Source organism: Stegodyphus dumicola, chromosome 8 (genome assembly GCF_044657685.1).
Source record: "Stegodyphus dumicola isolate Sdum_Otavi_A_Nest chromosome 8, ASM4465768v1".
Taxonomy (NCBI): domain Eukaryota; kingdom Metazoa; phylum Arthropoda; class Arachnida; order Araneae; family Eresidae; genus Stegodyphus; species Stegodyphus dumicola.
In genome coordinates, this window is record NC_140775.1 from 162,561,531 (window position 1) to 162,582,194 (window position 20,664).

General features: G+C 31.7%; 1 long non-coding RNA gene across 1 annotated transcript; it reads right to left on the reverse strand.

Annotated features, from left to right (window-relative positions):
- Positions 1-798: 798 nt before the first annotated feature.
- LOC118188449 (uncharacterized) lies at positions 799-20,414 on the reverse strand. Its single transcript, XR_004758117.2, has 3 exons — positions 20,253-20,414; positions 7,967-8,116; positions 799-1,032 (listed from the first exon to the last, which is right to left on the reverse strand). It is a non-coding gene; the product is annotated as an uncharacterized LOC118188449 (long non-coding RNA).
- Positions 20,415-20,664: the final 250 nt, after the last annotated feature.

Below are 20,664 nucleotides of genomic sequence, written 5' to 3' on the forward strand. Positions count from 1 at the left end.
TGATTTGAAACATAAATATTTTACGCTTTGCAAAGTGGCAGCATATTGCTTTTTAATCGCAAAGTTTTTATTCGGGAATTTTTAAATTTTGCACAAAATATTAGTCAGTCAAATTTGAAATTTGCGATTCTGGCTTTGAGGTGCACATGTCCGGGTTGAGGAACTGTGCTTTTAATTTGGTTGTTCTAGATGTTGTTATTCTGCAGTGCAGGGAATATGCATACAAGTTCTTAATTATTTAATAATAGGCATATATGTGAGAATTTATGAAAGCTAAAAAATGAAGCTCTACCAATTTCAACGAAAACGTTAAAATTGTGTGAACGTATTACGTTAGCGCATGTGAACTTCTGTAAAACTCCAGTTATCTAGTTTAATTGTTTTGTCTAATCCAAGTTACATTAAGCCACGTTATTACTAATTTATAGAATATTTTTAGTTACAATGCTTAAAATTATGCAGACTATCACGTATATTTTAAGAATCTTTAGTTTTAGGATTATGTAAATAAAGATTAATGTTATTGTTTCAGTTTGAGATGGAGATAGGTTGTATTTTTAGAAATGTAAAAATTATGAATTCATTGTTTAATTTTGTTTAAACCAGCATATTCCATTTTACAGAAGATGGAGTATGTTATTCTTTTAACTGTAAGTTGAAATTTATGATATTAAATTTTTTCATCTGTTACAATAAATACGTATTACGCATATAGAGGAAGACAACCCTTTTCTGTGCCACGTGCCATAAAATCATATGTTCAGCCCTCAAATTATAATAATTTATTGCCCATTAAGAGCTAAAAAAAACTATTTAATAGCAGTTTATATAAATATTAGAAATAAAGTAATTACAAATGGAAGTGCTTAAGACATGTAATGACAACCTGTAAAACATGCATACCAAACAACGATATGAGAACAATTACCAGCGGCATCCTGAGTATTTTAGAATATGTTGACAATGATCTAATAACAATTTAATTACCTAGAATCATGTAATTCTTCTAAAAATATTCCAATTTTCATAGCCCTGCAAAACGAAAGTTGTTTTTTGAGAGATATGGAACTTGTTGTGAAGGACGGACAGTCAATAAAACTCAAATTTATAAAAATAGATTTGTTCATATTTCATAATATAACTAAAGAAAGTTTTAATATTAATGAAAATCTGAGAAAAGGTACGTAAAAATTAATGCTTAAATTACTATTAAATGTATTAAACTATCAAAGTTGGCTATCTTTCATTAAACATATGCAAGTTCTTAATCACATTACTAATTACATTAACAAGTTGATCCAGATAAATATATTGGATTTAAAGTTAAGTAAATTTTTACTGTTGAGTCATAGTAACTTAAGAGATATAATGTAACCTTAGCCTTAATCTTATAAAGGTGTTGTATGTATTTCAAGTGACTGTGGGCTTTTCTAGACTGACCATTGATTGAAAGTCTAAAGCTATGAAACATTTCTAGATTCAGTGTTGAGTTTTTTGCTATGTGTAAATGGGGTTTTTAAAATTCTTTTACCAAGGCATTCCTTCCCATTGGCCAATAGATCTATTATGCTTTTTAATTAACAAATGATCTAATCCTCTCTTCTTCAGCAATCTCTTATTTACTTTATGAAGAAGACAGCTTGCTTGAAATTCTTTCACAATTCATCGTGTCTTTACCTAATATTAACCAACCCATCGTTGAATGTTTTCTAATTTAAGAATGCATTCATAAGTATTTAAACATAAGCATGATTTTTTTCCTAATTGTGTGTTGAATATTGTTGATTGGAGGTGATTAATCAGCTGACCTTATCAATGATAAACTAAATGATGGTAATTTTGTTCTAGGTTTGATAGCTGGTGCTTTCATTATCAAGTTCAAAAGAAAACTGAATATAAGCTGTAATTTGATTTAGGCATGTTAAAATTGAGGGTAATTAAATCTGCCTTTCTTCATTTAAAGCCTTAAATTGGTACATTTAGTTTTTAACTTTTATGTTTAAAAAAAATGGAAGGTATTTGAGGGATTTAGACCAAGAATTATTAAAAGAAATGAAAATGTGTATATTTGAATATCAAAGTAATAACCGTGAAATGATGTGTATTCTCTGTATGCTTATAATCATTTCGTAAAACAGCATAAAAATTTGCCATAAACTTATTACATCTTTCACAACTAAGATTCTTTTGTTTAATATGAATTCACACACTTCTAATGAGAACTTCAGAAAAATTTATATCACTTGACAGTAGAAGAATAGACAGTCTATTCCATTTATTTCTTTATTGCAAATTTGCTTTGGAAGTGAAATAATAGTAATTTTGCATTTTTAAAGGAATAGATTTATAAACTTATATATTCTCAAATCGCATTAAATGCCCTTAAAAAATATTCAAATCCTAACCCCCCCCCCTCCCAGTAAAAACAAGCAACATATACTCTTTAGCAGAATGTTAGGTAATGTAATAATAGATTGTGCTTTCAGTTTGTGTTACTTTTTCATTTACTTTTACGCTGTTCCATTTCTGTAACTTATTACATACATAGACATAATTGTAGTGTTCACTATTTTAGAAGATGCAGTGCAAGTGTAAACTGATACATGCATGTTGTTGAAATTTCATGATAATTTATAATCTGCACAAGAAAAGCATTCATTATGCATCAGACAACTCTGGCAAGTAAAAAGATCTCTCAAGATAAAGTATGAGCAAAAGTTACTGCTTAAAATCAAGTTGCAAGTAGTTATTAGGAACTCTGACCAAATAGCAAGGAGGAAACTACTGGCAATTTGCAAGACATTTCCTTAGAGCTTTCCATGTGCATTCTATTGCTTTTAAATCAGCATTTTTATTGGCCCATGAAGCATCTTAATAAGGCATTTGGCTTAAGTTACTAATAAATGAGGAGAAAAGTAGGTTGTGGCTAATAGTTTCAAGCTGTTTCGACTTCAGTCAATGGTGAAAACGAAACTTGCATTTTTTCTTTGGTGCTAATTCTACTTTCTGTGAACACTATGAAGATGGGAGTAATCATCTAGAAAAATAGATATGTTCTTAGAAAATTATGCATATGTTTGCTAAGTTTTTAAGCTTATGCATAATATTAGTCCAGGCCAGCTTCCTTATTCTAGTCTTGAAGGTACTAATTGATCGATTTCACATCAGAACAGCGACTCAGTTATATTTGTTCATTTTGTGATAGTAAAGGAATATTTTTAGATAAAAAGCTAACAAGATTTTCCATCTTTTCTGAGATAAATCGTGCTGAATTGTAAGCAATACATCTGACAGTAATAGTTGTGGTGAAACTCTGTAGGCTTAACAGAATACTATAAACCTACAGTTTATTTGAAATTTTTTCCCTTGCCTTCTGTTTATATTTATGTTAGAAGTGTTTTACCTAATCTTAAAGGGATTGCTAGATATTATCTTTTGATAGTGTTGGTCTTGGCCTTTCAGTATTCTATAATGTCTATACAAGATCATGTGGTTTTCTGTAATAACCTGAACTTTTATATGGTATTCATTTTATGAATTCTTTTAATGTTTTCTTTATCTCAAAATTGTATCTAACACTGCAGTCAAAATTACATTTTGAATTTTAGTGTTTCCATTTTGGTAACTTGCATTGTCTGTCTCAGGAGTAGAATGTATTTATGTCAGAAATGAAAAGATTAAATTATCATTAGAATCCATCCATTGCAAAGCTGCGTACATATATGTCACATTATAAAATTCATCATGATGTTAATATTTGGAAAATTTAATGTATTAAGAATGTATAATAAAATCCTTAGTTTTACAAAATTACAGGCAAATTCTTAGCAAGTCCGTTTATATAATAATAAAAGTGTAAGATTAATGTGATTTTTTTTTACAATTGTTCCTATATTTAAAAAATGAGCTATTGAAACTCGGCTTTGTGGTCCTTAATTTTCTAGTATGTATTTAAAGAAGAATTAGGTTCTATAAGCACTGAAATAATAGACTTTCCCAAATATCAATGGCCAAGATTTTTACAAACTTGCATCCCTGTGTAAATAAAAATATGGTTGGTTGTGTTGTTAAAAGCAGCATATTCTTGCCATTTTCAGGTGAAAGAACTTAGTTACCAAGGATTTATCGTTTCCAACAAGCATTTTACATTTACAAAGTTATGGCAAGGTAGTTTAAAATTCTTATTTTGTCTCAGTGGCAGCACTTGCCAAAAGCCATCTTAATGTTACTGACAAAGTATGATATCCGACATTCTGTAGAAAATTAAATGTATGAAGCAATTCATATTTCACACATTTTCTAGGCATTCTAGAATGCCAAGTGACAAACCGGCAAAGCATAAAATACATTTCCGATTCATTTCGAAGAACCAAAACTACTTACCAGAAGTTAATAAATGATGTAAAAAGGCCAAAATTACTACTAAGAAGGAACTACGGGACTACTGGCCGCCGAATCACTAGGTTGTGATGTTTGTCGAAAACAAAAGTACACTGCGCAAAAATAAATGGGACAGTTATCTCCCTTTTTGAGCCAATTGACGAAACAACTTGCGTTTTTCATATCTCGAAAGCGCGACTTGGGATATATATTAGGTTTTAGGTATTTATTTTGACACAAAATCGGACTTTTTCTAAAATAACATACCTTTTGAAAATACATATTTTTCCCATATTTCGATTCTACGAGTCAAATTACGCCAAACTACCAAGTTTTATAAAAATCGTACGAGTAGTTTTTAAAAAATTGGCTCTCAAAATTTTAGCTCCTCAGTGTTGATGGAGTTTGGTATATATATTGATAACTTATTTGATTTTACCTTTCACATTTCGAAATTCAGTTTCATTCCAAATAAAATTCGCCCCATTTTTTATGATTTATTTTTAAATAATTTTTATAAATTTTTCGAAAAAAAATTTGAATTATGATCTATAAAATTTTTACCGACATCTTAAAGTAGACGTATTTCTAAGCGTACTTGCAATAAATTAATTTTTTATTCAACATTTCCGAAGATATGCGTGAATTTATATATTGGCGCGTTTTGAAATTTGGCATATTTCTTGAAAGCGATAAAACATCACATGTGGTTTAGACACTTTGCTAAAAAATGATTTGAAAGTATGAACGATGGGACTTTTTTCCGCTTATGCACAGTTAAAAAAAGGTAGGAACAAAGTGCCTTTTTTTCCACTCCGACGTAATGGAAGGGAAAGGAAAATTCGTTGCCATATATTAAGAAGTACGCCAAGTGAATTATTCTGGGCGCAAACTGTAAAAATTGCGCCAAAATAAATTTAATTTCTAGGCATAATTTGAATTGTAGAATCGAAATATGGGAAAAAATTGCTAAGTTATTTCAGAAAAGGTCCGATTTTGTGTCAAAATACCTATATTAGAACAATACTATATGTAAATCTAATATATAGCCTAAATCGCGCTTTCGAGACATGAAAAAAAGCAATTTGAATTTTGTCAATCGGCCCAGTAGAACGGGAGATACAGAACTGTCCCCCCTCTTCTTTTTTTTTTTTTTTTTTTTTCGCAGTGTATATTAATTTATCCTGTTAAAGAAAGCGTCAGTATTATGCAGTATTGCGTCACGGACGTTAGTTATTTTCTGTATTTCGTGAAAACTCATTTGAGTACTGCATAGGAACGATGTGACAGAATGTCGAAAGAACTTTCAACCAATTACAAAAACGTTACACGTAATGATATTGAACTGTAAAAATCACACCTTTGTGAGCCCTGCCAGAAAAAAACAAAAAGGTATTAAGAGCACTGATGTGAAACTTATAATTGTTTCTGAATTTAACTTCGGTTGTCCTGTAGATCTTACCGATTCCCAGTCTCAACCAGATAGAAAATACAAATTTATTACGCTGTATCACACCTCACATTTTTTTTTTTTTTTTTTTTTACATATTTCGAAGAAGAGTTTTTAATGGCACTCATTAATGTTTTTCAAAATAACATTTGTATTTTAAAGGAATGAACGATTTTAAATAATAGCCTTATCATAACCTTTTTTTTTTTTTTTTTCGTACATAAAGAGCATTTGTCATTGTATAGAATGCCTAGGTAAAGTATGTAATAATTCTCTTGTTTCATATTATGCCTAAAATCGTCCGGCATTATATACAATGTCGGCGTTCATACTTTGCCGGTAACATTTATAATAAATACATGGTATCAACGTAACGTGGAATCACGAACGTCAGAGGAAAAGTTTTTGGGAAAACATTAACGGCAAAAGGAGATCACAGAGAAATTGAATACAAAAGTTAAAAAAAAAAAAAGAATTGTTTTAAAAGCATTGATCATTTTTCAGTTCTTGTGAATTAAATATTAGTATTTGCAGGAAAATATAAAAACTTAATATTGCAAAAAATGATTTAAAAGGGCTGGTTTATCGAAAACTTATCTGAATATCAAGCGCATGATTCTAATTTTCCTAATTATTGCACCAGTAAGCAAATATTGCGTAGAAAGAGCGCGCTTTTTCATTTCATCATACACTAGTGCTGCCATTTATAGGTACGCATTTGAGTTAGGAATAGAATTGAAACTTTGTGTTGGTTGTTTAATTTCTTTCAAAATAATACAGGGCGATAGTATTTGGTGGCAAAAATTATAAGAGTGATGCGCCGTTTATAGTGAACCAAAGTAAAATCCCATTTCTAGACTAATAGCTCCTTTTGGAGTATAAATAAATAGAATTAATATTATTGTGCGTACACGTTGATTTAAAGGATTAAAGTCGGAAATAAAAACTGTGTGTTATGTTAATATCTCGATTATAATTATTTATTCTTTTAAGAAAGAAAAAGAGGATGGTTAACAGTAGATTAAAATATTTTTAAACAATTATCATGCATCTCCTGTCTTAGAAAAAAGTCGAGAACCAAAAAATCATTTCGTTTAGTAGTTAATATGATGACAAGTAGATGGCGCCACATATTGCACTGTGTTTGAAAACGATTTGGAATGGCAACAAATTGGAAAGTTTCGTGCTCAGGAAAGTAAAATTAATAGTAAACAAACTGACCTTGCAATTTAAAAAGTTTGAAAAATTCTATCCTTTCCGTTTGAGAGCCCATATGTACAGTAACACATTTTTTTTGATTTCCCTTTAAAAAATTAACTAACTTACTAGTCATTTATGTAGAAATACTATGTATATGTACGTGTATTTAAATAAGAATGGTTAATATTCCAAATTTTGAGAACCGGTATATATATATATATATATATATATATATTTTATTTATTTTATTTTTTTTTTTTTTTACTGAAACGCTGTTTAGAAGCAAATCATTCGAGTGTTTCATTTTTTAGATCGAAATAATATTTACTGTCTCTATTGTTAAGAATTTTAAATATGGAACTTCTTAACGGTTGCAGTTGCCAAAGACTTTTATTGCCCTTCATAGATTTTATTTTTAAGCAGGATACAAACCCTGTGTGTTTGTATCTCGTGGGCCACAGGCGACCAGCTCTGAAAGAGATCAGGATTTCTGATAGCATATAAACATTGGTATTGAATATCATCCTCTAAGACGACCTCTGCAAAAGACCAAAATCATTTGGTTTGGTCTATTGGATTACGGCAAAGAACTCCAGAAGTACGGGAAGAGATACCTTCGTGGAAGACTCTCTAAGGGATACTGGCTCGCATATATGCTACACATAGGGAAAGCCACGAAAATGCCCATGCAGCCAGCCCGTTTGCTGGAATTCGAACCCTGGACCGAACTACCAGTATACAGCAACTTTATCACTAGACCGCTGGTGGGTCCCCAAAATCATCTGGAACCGTGAGTGGTCGCCTTAAAACAGAATTCGTTGCATTATCTCTAAGATATGCTGTTTTTAAAAAATTTGTAATTTTGCTGCTAAATTTTGTGCAGCGTAACTGCGAATGAAGTAAAGTTTAATAATAGAGACAAAAAAGTAGTTATACCAGCTGGAGTGAGTCCAGCAGCAGATAGAAGGTATTTCTCCCGCCTTCATGGTGTGGTGGTCTGCACGCTAGGCGCGTATTCCAGAGGTCCGCAGTTCGATTCCTGGCGAAGGCGTTGCTAATTTTTCATCTTTCCTGCTTCCAAAATACCTAATGAAGAAGGAAAATACAACAGATTTTAACATAAACAACAACGTGTTAGATAAAATAAACCTTACAAATGGATGAAAATTTAAATGTTGTGACTTTTAGTAACTGAAATGTGTAGATTTTTAGCGTCAATGTATGCAGTAAAATCACTAATAAGTGACAAAAGATTTTTTAATTTGTTTACGTATATTTTCCAAAACAGGTTTTGATTTGAACAGTGGTAAGGAATAATAATACATACCCCTGCTTTTAGTAGCTTAGATGCCATCTAAGACGCAACCTAGATATTTTGGTAGCTTAGAATAAATATGTCGTGCATTCATAATTTTTCGTTTTATTTAAGTATGTGTCGTCATCGTAATCCATACTGAAAAAGCCTGATTTGTATTTATTTCGTTTTGAAACTATTCGTTTTTACATTTCATCTAAATAAACAAGACAATGTCGAATAAATTTGCTGTGTTTGTCGGATAAAGAATGGGAAGAGAGAGAAAGAGCTGTCAGAATATAGGCCATGGTCTCTGCGGATTAATAGATATGTAGTGCAACTTTCAGATATTTTGCAGTTTCAATGTTGCTGTAATGTCTTCATTATCATTCAACGAAAATATATATATTCTTTTTAATTTTAAATTACAAATAACTAATAAAATATTAATTATTTATAGCTAACCCAGAAGGGCTATTAGGCTCGAAACGGCATTTTGCATCGGCTCACTATAATGAAGAATCTGCATGAATGTATCCATGTTTTTCGCATTGTGAAAAAACAACGAACAATAAACAATGTTACCTAGAGCTATCAAATTTTGAATAACGTAGTCCTCCGCCCGATAACGGACACCAGGAAGCCCAAATTAGGAGTTTGGAGTTTTTATCGTGTATTTCATATTTTGTAAAACTTTAACGAAATTTTGATTAACCTTTTAACTGTCATGCCCGAGATTAGCACTGGTGTTCGAAAATGTCACGCCCGAGTATTACTCGGGGTAATTTTTTTTTTTTTTTTTTTTTTTTTTTTTTTTTGAGTACATTATATTGTTATACCCGAATATATATCGGGAGACGTTTATTTCGGCTTCATCTCTTTGTCAAACCCGACTGTATTTCGGGAAAAGTTAATAAAGTTAATGTGCGCTCAGTTCAATAGATGACAGCACTTTACTGAAGATTTCAAAGGTTAGAGGTTATTTGGTTCAAGGTGCATGGGATCTTTTTGTTGTGAAATAGCGTCCAGTTCTTTGAAACGTTATATAGATGATTTAGATTCTTCAACCGAAGATGAAGGATGTGTGTTTGATGAGCAGTATTCATGATACTTCCATGGTCAGCCTCAAAAATAAAAAATGGCGATATACTCAAGCCGAAGATTGTTTCTAATTACGGTCTAAGTATGGGTGGTGTAGATCGCTGTGATCAGGAAATATCCTTTCATCCAACAATCCGAAAACGTCAGAAAAAATATTATCAAAAGATATTTTTACATTTACTAAACAAGGTACTCTGGAACTCATATTTGCTCTATAAAAATGTAGTTGGGAAACGTATTACATTTTTAGAATTTCGAATCCAAGTTGTAGAAGAGCTTTTGCATAAATATGATGATGCAGCTTCTGGACAAAAGAATGTTGGCAGACCACCTACAATAGATAACCCTGCCCGTCTTACTGAACGACATTTTATATCCTATTTTCCTCCTATTCCTGCGAAACGTGAGCCTACAAGACAGTGCAAAGTGTGTTGTTCGAAAAAGGATAAAAATGGGGAAAAGATAAGGAAGGAATCACGATTCTGGTGTAGTGATTGTGGAGTTGGTTTGTGCTTGGAAAAGTGTTTCCAGTTGTACAAGACTGAATTACTGGACTACTAATAGGTATTCACTTATATTTATTTATGTTTTAGAAAATAGTTAATTTTTTTTCATTTTTAGAAAATAATGCTCCACTAGAAGCGAACTTTGCAACTGCCATGTTGAGTGACAGCCGCCTCAAAGAAAATATGCAGTGGCTACAAAACTTTAAAAATTTTACCCATGTACGTCAAAATATCAATTTTTAACTACTTAAGTATATTTTATTTTGTACTAAACATTTGATTTTTGCAATAAAAAAATTTGACAATTTGTGTACCCAAATCATCAAAATAACTTGACAGTTAAAGGGTTAACAAACTCAATGATTTCAAAGCGAGCAATGGCAACACTGTATGGGAAAAACATTTTTATCTCCAGCGCGCGAGGCTGTGTATCGGAAATTCTAGAGATATGCTGTTTTAAAACATTTGATTGTGTATTTCAAATTTTGTAACACTTTAACGAATTTTCGATTAACAAACTCAACTATTTCAAAGGAAGCAATGGCAACACTGTACGGAAAAAAAAAAAAAAAAAGTTGTCTCTGGCGCGCGAGACTGTCTACTGAAAATTCTAAAGATAGGCTGTTTTTAAACATTTTTAGCCCAAAGGAACATTAGCCCGAATGCTCTCGAAACGTGTATGTGTATGTAAATGAGAAAAAAGCGCCTTTGAGGGTAATATTAGATGTAATTTTCTTTATAGTTTTTATTAACTTGTAACTTTGGACACCTTAAAAGATGAGATACAGAAGTTGAAGCTCCAGCTCCTGTCAAATGGCATTCGTGAAGGAAACTTAGTCATTTGCAACGCTTCTAGAGGATTATTTTTGTTAACGTTAAGATAAGCAAATTCTGCCAATCTGTGCAAAGTCCAATCTGTGCAAGTCCAATGCAAAGAGCGTTTTTTTAACGTTTTGTGTGTTACCTTTATTTATTAAATATCATGTTCTTCGAACTTAAGCCATAAAATTCAGTTCAACACCAGTATCGCAAAATGATTTTAAAATGAGCATATCTTTAGAATTTCTGATATAGAGTTTCGGGCGCTGGAGATTTTCGTACAGTGTTGCCATTGCTCTCTTTGAAATCGTTGAGTTTGTTAAAGAAACATTCGTTAAAGTTGTATAAAATATGAAATAGATAATAAAACAAATTCCAAATGGGGCTTCTAAATGCCCATATTCCGGTAGAAACGTACGTTATTCAAAATGTGATTGTTCTAAGTGCCGTTGTTTTATTACAATGAGAGAAACATATACACATTTATGCAGATTCTAATTTCTTTAAATATAATACAGGGCTCTAATATTTCGTAGCAACAATTTAAAAAGTGAACCGACATTTTCAATCAAAGTTTCAATGCAAAATGTCAAAACGAAATTAATGGCTTTTTTTATTTTATTTTATTTTATTTTATTTTATTTTATTTTTTATTTTTTTTTTTTTTTTTTTTTGCTATGGGGCATTGGACTAAAAATTCTGCAGAATTCTTTCTTTTGCCGTGGGGGGAGGGGGGAATCCGTGAGAACATCTACAACAAACCAAAATTGTTCCCCCCCCCCTTAATTTAAAATTTTAGATTGGCATATTCTCTTCCAATGAAGAATGCATTCCGAATATTAACATTATAGGCACAGCATAGGCCAAATAATTCCAAGAAACGTTAGTCGTAAACATACTTTTGCATTTTCGTAATTGAAATAGTCGGAAAATACCTGTTTATATGTTCTTGATATTTTTATATTAAATTTGTTAAATTCCATTGCTATTTTGAAGGAGATATTTTCCTCATCGCTTAATATTATCATTTGTTAAAATTATCAAAATAGCCGTGGGCTTACGTGGTCACATTAAGCAAGGCCAACTGTGCTAACATTTAGCAAAGTTCACACAAAACATCTTTTTCGCTTTCTTTTTCAAAAATATAAAAGATGAAAGGAAGGTTTTTTTTTTTTTTTTTTTCTACATACACATCCTTGTTGTAGATGTAAATATACTCGCAATATGCACTCGGCCACAGAAACATCTCAGCTGTAGATAGGTAAACATTTAAAATGTGTAGAACATGTTCTAAGTGTGAAATACTGATCCAAATGGTAAAAATATCAAGGCATAAAGAACTGTTAAAAATAATGGGGAAGGGGTGGGAATCATATCGAAGAATTTAGAAGTTTTCGAACTCCAAAAAGGTAGCTACAAGCTTTATTTCCTTAAAATATTGATTCTAGACTAGAGACGGACGAAACCACTCTTTTATTGGTTCGGATAAAAGCCGTCAACGATCACTAGCAATGATCTTGATGAAAAAGACTCGGAACGAAGGGGGAGGGGAATCAAGAGCGGTTAGCGATAATGGAACAAAGAACAGGAATAATCAAACTAGTCGACACCATCAGATGAAAACTTCCTGAATTGATTTCTTTCAACTGCAGATTTGAGATTCCCTAAAAACACTTTTTTCGATGCAAAACTAATAATAAAATTTCAGAATAAAAATTTTTCAAAAAGTTCGGAAATGCTAAATTAATATTACACTGGTGTGCAAAAATTAAGGACGAAGTCGAAAAATTAGCATATCAGCTGAACGAAGAGGCAGAGCGGACAGAAAGACCAATCAAGGACCAAAAGGAGATTAAGTAAGGTGATGTACGGTAGAACATGCGCAGATATGCAGGTAGACGTAATGGGGGAGTGTCTGAGTAGTATAAAGCATGTTGTCGGTGTAAGATCAGTATTTCTGGCAAAGAGATTGCACGCCGTATAACAGTTAAAATCACACCGACTTGCTGCCTCAGCGAGAAATGGCGAATAATCAATCTGTTAGACGACATCTGGATGCTTTTACCCGAGGCCGAATCATTGGGAAGTTGGAGGAAGGCCACAGTGTGACTGCAGAGTTCGGAATTGCTCACAGCATCGTTTCACGACTTTGGAGACAATTTCAAACTACAGGAACAGATATCCGGGGGTTTAGTAGTGGTCGTCCACGAGGAACCACACCCGCAGATGACCGGTATATTGCCTTACAGGCCAGAAGAAACAGGCGGCAGACAGCGGGAGAAATCGCTAGACACAGGCGACTGGACGACCGATATCGCGTTTTACCGTGGCCAGAAGACTGCACGGTGGTGGTCTGTTTGCACGACGCCCTGTACGGTGTGTACCTCTAACGCCTGCCCATCGAAGAAGACGTTCTCTGTGGTGCCGGGAACACCGGAATTGGAGAGACAATGAATGAGAGCAGATTCAGTCTGAGTAGCGATTCTCATCGCATACTCATCTGGAGAGAGCGGGGAATCCGCAATCATCCCTCGAACATCATTGAAAGGGACAGGTATGGAGGTGGCGGTGTTCTCGTTTGGGTAGGCATCATGCTTGGTAGTCGTACAGACCTTCACATCTTCGACGCAAGTTCAGTCAACGGGACCCGTTATTGTAACGAGATTCTTCTTCCATATGTGCGTCTTTTTAGAGGCGCTATGGGTCCGCAGTTCCTTTTCATGGACGACAATGCACCATGTCATCGCACAGTAGCTGCCGAACAGCTCTTAGAGAGTGAGGATATTGAACGTATGGATTGGCCGGCACGATCTCCGGATCTCAATCCCATCGAGCATGTATGGGATGTTCGAGGCAGACGCTTGGCAGCTCTTACCTTACCACCAGTAACGATTCCGGAGCTTCGATTGGTGCTGCAAGACGAATGGGCAGCAATGCCTCAACAACAACTCATTGACACCTTCATTCTCAGCATCGGCAGACGCTGTGAAACCTGCCTAGCAGTCAGGGGAGATCATATTCCCTATTAAAGACCGGATGTTTCTTGCTGGACACCCATCACAGGGATGTTTCGGCCTTCAGTCGCATTGCGCTCCATGCTACTTTTTCAATAAAGCTTCTTTTTATCCCTCTGATTTCTCTTTTAGTAAGTGTTGCTTACATTACTCATGTCCTTACGTATTGGGGATCTTACGGTATCAAATGTGTTGATTTGGAAAGCTTTTGTACAAAGTTATATTGAAAAAAACCGTCTCGTCCTTAATTTTTGCACACCAGTGTAAACTCACTTTTAACACGTAGGGTAATCATACTTTTCTCTCCTAAATTGAGAATCGAACTTTCCTGGCACGCGTCCAACAAAATCGCCACTCTTTTTTCGCGAAATAGATTATTCCCGGCATGCTTCCAACAAAAGCCTGTCCGTGAACTGTAAAAAAGAGCTACAACACCGTTTTTTGGAATCGGAGGGAATTCGCTCGGTAAAGTGAAACGTTTCTTTGACTCAGCTTCCGGGCGGATCGAATTCTATTCTAGACAAGTTCATAAGATTACAAAATTTTCAAATTAAAGATAGAATTTTATGAAAGTGTTTATAGCAGAGGGTAGAAGAATTTTGTGTAGTTCTTGTAGATCAAAAATTCATTTAACGAAATATTAATTATGCTAAGTGAAGTGTAAAACTTTCTGTAATTGCTGTTAGGAACATTTTTTATAAAGGCTGATAGAACTCTAGTAGAGGAACAGGAGAGTTCTGGTTCGGGAGCTTTAGGGAGCCGGAGTTGAGGGAGCTTCCGAGAAGGAAGCCTCAGCCGCGGAAGGGACGCTTATCTGAAAATGGGGACAGGGAGCCTTATCAGAAAGTAGATGGGAGATAAGGGTAGTTGCTACGTCACAGAAAAAGGACGTGTGCTTAGATTATTTTCTTTTTTAATTTGGTGATTTAGGCATTTAGTAGTTATATGATAATGTGTACTTATTTATATTGAATTCTTAAAAACGTATATCAAGTAGGTGTTTTGAGTGACTGATACAGTTATTTTCTAGAAACAGATATAAAATGAAACGTTTCCTTCACAGTCTTCCGAAGATAATTATTTTCTTACTTGTATTTATCCTATGACTGAATATCTGCAAAACTGCTACATGTCATCACAATTTAATAAGAGACTATATTTTACTGATTTATCGGAGATGATTTCCCTTCGTTAATAAATTTTTAGCCTTTGTGTTTTTTCTTCGTATTCCAACTGTTTTACTACGTATATGATGATTATCTCCTAGTTACCCTGAACGAGGATTATTTTCGAATTTAATGATTGAGTGATCCTATACACTCAGAATTTTACCTTATGTCTTAAATCTTCTGTTCATAATATCACATATACTTTCCGTAATCTTCATTACATTACTCATTTTTATTCTTAAATTCATTTTACCCAGAGTTTTTTCAGACTTGTTAGGCAATACTTTTAACTTATTCGTTATATTTTATGAGTGTAATTACTAAAACACGCATTTTCGTGTATTATATTATTCAATGTTAGATGTAATTTTTAACTTTTTTCGTTCTTTCCAACGTTTGCGATCTTCAACATATTCTGTATTTTAACTTATTTCATACATTTTCTAATCATATAGATGACTTGTATTTAATTTTAGATGTAACATTTCTAGCTTGTTTTGTACATTTTAACCTTCACACTATTTAATATACTGAAATTTTTAACCAGTTTATATTTTCACACTATATGCATGACTTTTGCTTGATTTCTCTCATACATTTTAATCTCCATGATTTCCACAACTCCTCCTAATTTTAACATAATTCCTGCATTTTCATATCATATACCTGACGTTTATTTAATTTATGTGTAAATTTTAACTTATTTTCTATTTTTTAACGTTTTTAGTTTCCAACATACTCTGAGTTTTAACTAATTTGCTATATTTTCACACTACGTACATGAGTTTTACTTCATTTCTCTCATACATTTTAACCTTCATAATTTCCTAATTTTAACATAATTGCTATATTTTCACATGATATACCTGACTTATTTAATTCTAGATGTAAATTTTAACTTCTTTTCTATATTTTAACGTGTTTAGTTTCCAACATACTCTGAATTTCAACTAATTTGTTATATTTTCACATGACTTTCATTTAATTTGTAACGACTTTCATACGTTTCAACCTTCCTAATTTCAAACAGGCTCTTAATTTTAACTTAATTCCTCTATTTTCTGACCATATATATGAGCTTTATTTCATTTTAGATGTAATTTTGAACTTGTTTCGTACATTCTGAACCTTCGTAATTTTGAATTTTAAACTTCTATTTTAAACATTTTACTTTAATTTTAAACTTGCTTATTACATTTTTCTACTATATACCTGACTTATTTAATTCTAGATGTAAAATTTAACTCCTTTTCTGTTTATTTTATTGTTTTTAGTTTCCAACATACTAAGAATTTTAACTAATTTCTTATATTTTCACATGACTTTCATACGTTTTAACACTTCTAATTTCAAACAGGCTCTTAATTTTAGCTTAATTCCTCTATTTTCTTGCCATGTATATGAGCTTTATTCAATTTTAGATATTATTTTTAACATGTTTCGTACATTTTATACCTTCGTAATTTTTAAAGTACTCTAATTTTGACTTGTTTATTACATTTTCCTACCATACGTATGAACTTTAGTTAATTTCAGATGTAATTTTCATACTTTTCTGGCACTGGGTTTCTTTCTAGTTTCCAACATACTCTAAAGTTTAACTCTGTTTTATAATTTTTGATTGTAATTGCGCTTGTGATTTTACTATTTCAGCTAAATTAACACGCTTAAATTTTTTAAACATAGAGATAGATTTCAATTAAGCATTTTATTTTACAACCTTTAACTGTTATTCATATCCAATTCGTTGAATAGCCCTTACTTAGTCCATACTTTATAGTACTATTTTAATTTGCCAATTCTATAATTTATCATTCTGTAGTACTCTTACCATGACTTATCCTACTACTTTACTTCATTATTAACTTCATTCGCATTTTCAAACTTTAACATTTCCTGCGTATTCCGGCATTTCCTTTTAATTCTTAATACCCTTTATATCTGAATATATGTTTTTAAGCTCTTCAGTGTTACCAATGTTCAGTTTTGAATCTTGATTATCATTAAGCTAGTTTGATAGATTCCGAATTTTTAGAATGAAATCTCAACTTTCATCCATAATTTTAGACCCATATTCATTCTTTCATGTACTCGTACAAAATTCTTTCTTATTATTTTGAACGCTCAGTACCTCTTAATTCAGTAATTTGTACTAATTGAATGCATTCTACATCACTTTAAATGTTTCGACTATGCAAATTTTCATTTTATTACCTTTTCCTACACTAAGTATGGATATTTCTGCCTTCATGAATGATTTTCATGTGAAATTGACAATTATTTAGGTTACATATCCAAAAGAAAGTCCTAATACATATCCAGTTTTGAATAAGAAATGAAGGACAATCGATTTTACCCATTGGCTACAATTTCATCTCTTGAAAGTTTGTTTTATTGCTATACATTTATTTCTAACACATAGTGTTAACACATTTTTTTTTTTTTTTTTTTTTTTTTGTAACTTAGTCCAGTTCCAACTTAATTTCCCTAGACAATATCATATATAGTCTGTTTTTTTAATTTCTTAGGCTAAAATGTTCTTTTCGCAAATGTCAGTTTGCATTAATTTATTTACCAATTTATTTTCTTATGAATGAAATCTTGTAAAACACTACCATACCTTTACACAACATATATCATTACCAATAGACCTATATTTACAGAAGGAACCAAAGAGAGAAAGAGTAAGAGACATTTTACGCAAATCTCCACTATAATTTCGAATATTTTAACCTTCTTCATCACAAATACAGAGCTTTCTTCGTACAATACGTATCATAGCAGGTAAACATGCCTTACTAATACACATTTGATGAGGAATAACGTCTTTTCAATTCAAAATTACATCCAAATAAGGGTTATGTTTTCTTATAATTGTACATATATGTTTGCATTGTAGGAACTTTCTATCCATTTTTGAGAACTGTAATTTGCTAAATATTACCTCTTTCTGAGAGAAAAACTCCAAACACCATATAAATTATTTAACTTTTCCTGTAGTATTACCACACTAGAGAATAACTATCTTAGAACTATTTTCTTAATATTAAGAACTAAATATGAAATAGCATTTTTTACTGTAGAATATTTAAGGTTTTACCTAAATGAGGATATAACCTTTACCGAATTTAATTATCCAGAATTCGCAACAAATGTTTAGAAAATGTGTTGATAGAAAGCAATATATTTACCTATATTTACCTAAGGTCATAACTAAGTCTATAACAGATTTGTATCGGCTCCAGATTTACTATCAGTGAGAAAAACCTGAAGTTCACTTTATTTACCCTTGTCAGTATACACACACACACAAAAAAAAAAAAAAAAAAAAATCATGAATCATTCTGTAGTACAATTAGCCTTTTACATACATTTAATACTACATAATTTTAATTAACTTTCAATTAGAATTTTTAAAAGAAAAGCATATTTATGCGACATATTATTAAATTACTCCCAAACGTTGTTGAGGAAAATGCAATTAAATATCCACATACACATTAAGAAAATCCTACTCATTAGGAACAGTAAAATCTTACCAATACTTTAAACGAAATGTAAAATATTGTAATGCATTAATATAAAACCTGAGTAACAAATCATTTCCTATAAGCTGTATACGATTAAAAAGACTTTTCTTATAACGTATCAACTTTTAAGAAGTAAGAGTAAGGTAATGAACCAACGTTTTTAGAAATTTTCCTTTATTTTCTAAATCTACCCTTTTGTAGTAACGAGAAAATTCAGTCATACTCCTATTTTATTTTTATGTAGGCATGCGCATTTCTTCTAACAGATAAAAATCTGAAAATATATCACTTTTCCAAAGATTTAGCTTTAGACTTACTTTCATCGGAAAAGGAAAATAGTTTTACTTAAAAAACAGCATATCTTCTACTCAAAGAACAGCATATCTTCTACTCAAAGAACAGCATATCTTCTACTCAAAGAACTTGAAACAATCACGATCACATCTATATGTAGCACTCAGTGATTTAGTTTCAAACCAAATTTTGATATTGTTTAATCATGCAAGCAACAATTTTCATCTTCGAGTTAAATTTTATACGACTGCAACAGATTTTTCAATGGCTTTCATGCTCACATTGTGTAAAAGACTTCTAGTTTTGACTATTTTAATTTCTAATATTGAGAAATACATTGATTATTTTCAGAAAACGTCATTTCACAATCATACTTTACCACTCTGAAACTTTTGAATAACACTTTCTACCATAACGACAACCAGATACTACATTATTTTTTTACAAAAACATGAATATTTTTTTTTCTAAATCCTCTTCTAGAAATACTAATAAATTCTGCTATAGAAAGAAGATTCAATTCCTATTATAACTCTATATAATATTTGCAAAGAGAAAAGACACTCTAGATGATAACATATCATCCATATAGTTTTAAAAATTTAGAACAATTTCAATAAGGCAAATTATCTACAGAGTTTCCAAATACGGATATATTTCTGAAAGAAACTGCCTAACATACCGCTCATTTACTTCTAAACCATTTAAGTAAAACCAATCAATTCATAAAATATTTGAATTTTCCATAAGGTTTAGTACATCTATACAGTTATTTAATTCAAGAACTACTAAATTTTGAATATAATAAGAGTGAAAACATCACTATTTCAGAATTTAGGAAGAGATCTTCAATAATGAGAGTGAACATATACCGAACTTCATGCAAAATTTTTATCGTTTCATACCAAACATTTCACTATTTCGTAGATTCTAATAACATAGCCCAATCTTTTTCAAAGAATATACTCGTATATCATTTCACATTAATTAGAGAGTTCCATACGAGTTGCAGGTGCTTACTGAATGACACTAAAAATTTCAAGGAAAAAATCAAATATTTTTCATCTTTCATGAAGATCTGTGAATAACAATAATATTTCATAAGAGCTAGAAGACTTAGTGCAATGAAACAGTATCAAAAATAGAAAACTATTTTCAAAATTTGAATTCCCATTGAACATTTTAGATATTCTCATGTAAAGTTATATCCGAAGTTATATCAATTCAGTCGAACTTGAAGACCAACCAAATGTACTACATGATTTTACACATTTCTGGTATTTTTCCCGAAAATAGAAGTTTATATTTTTCATACGCAAACTATTACAACGAATTAATGACATTTTATACTGCACAAAACTATTTTAAGTTCCATATTCGAAGCACAGCATCCATAAATTTCACATAATACTACAGTTACACAATACAAACTATAAGAAAAGCTGAATAATCTATATTACATACAGAACAGAGACTACAATACTCAAGGACCTACTTAAAGAATACTTGAAACTTTTCAAAATTTTATATAATTCTATGCATATTTCATATATTAAGCACATTTCACGTTTTTAGAAATGTAGCATCACGCTTCCCAAGACAATGGCCAATGTATCCAACCTTATGAAAGTGAATCATCTAAAATAAGAAGGGGTAGTTTTATTATCTTCAACCGGTAAACAAGTGATTAGGAAAGTGACGCCTTTTAAACTACCACTACTAGGATATGTACATATCCTTGTTTAACAAGGCCTCATTTCCTTAATCGCTTGTTTACCGGTTGAAGATAGTAAAACTACCCCACTACTGACATTTGCGAAAAGAACATTTTAGCCTAAGAAATTAAAAAAACAGACTATATATGATATTGTCTAGGGAAATTAAGTTGGAACTGGACTAAGTTACAA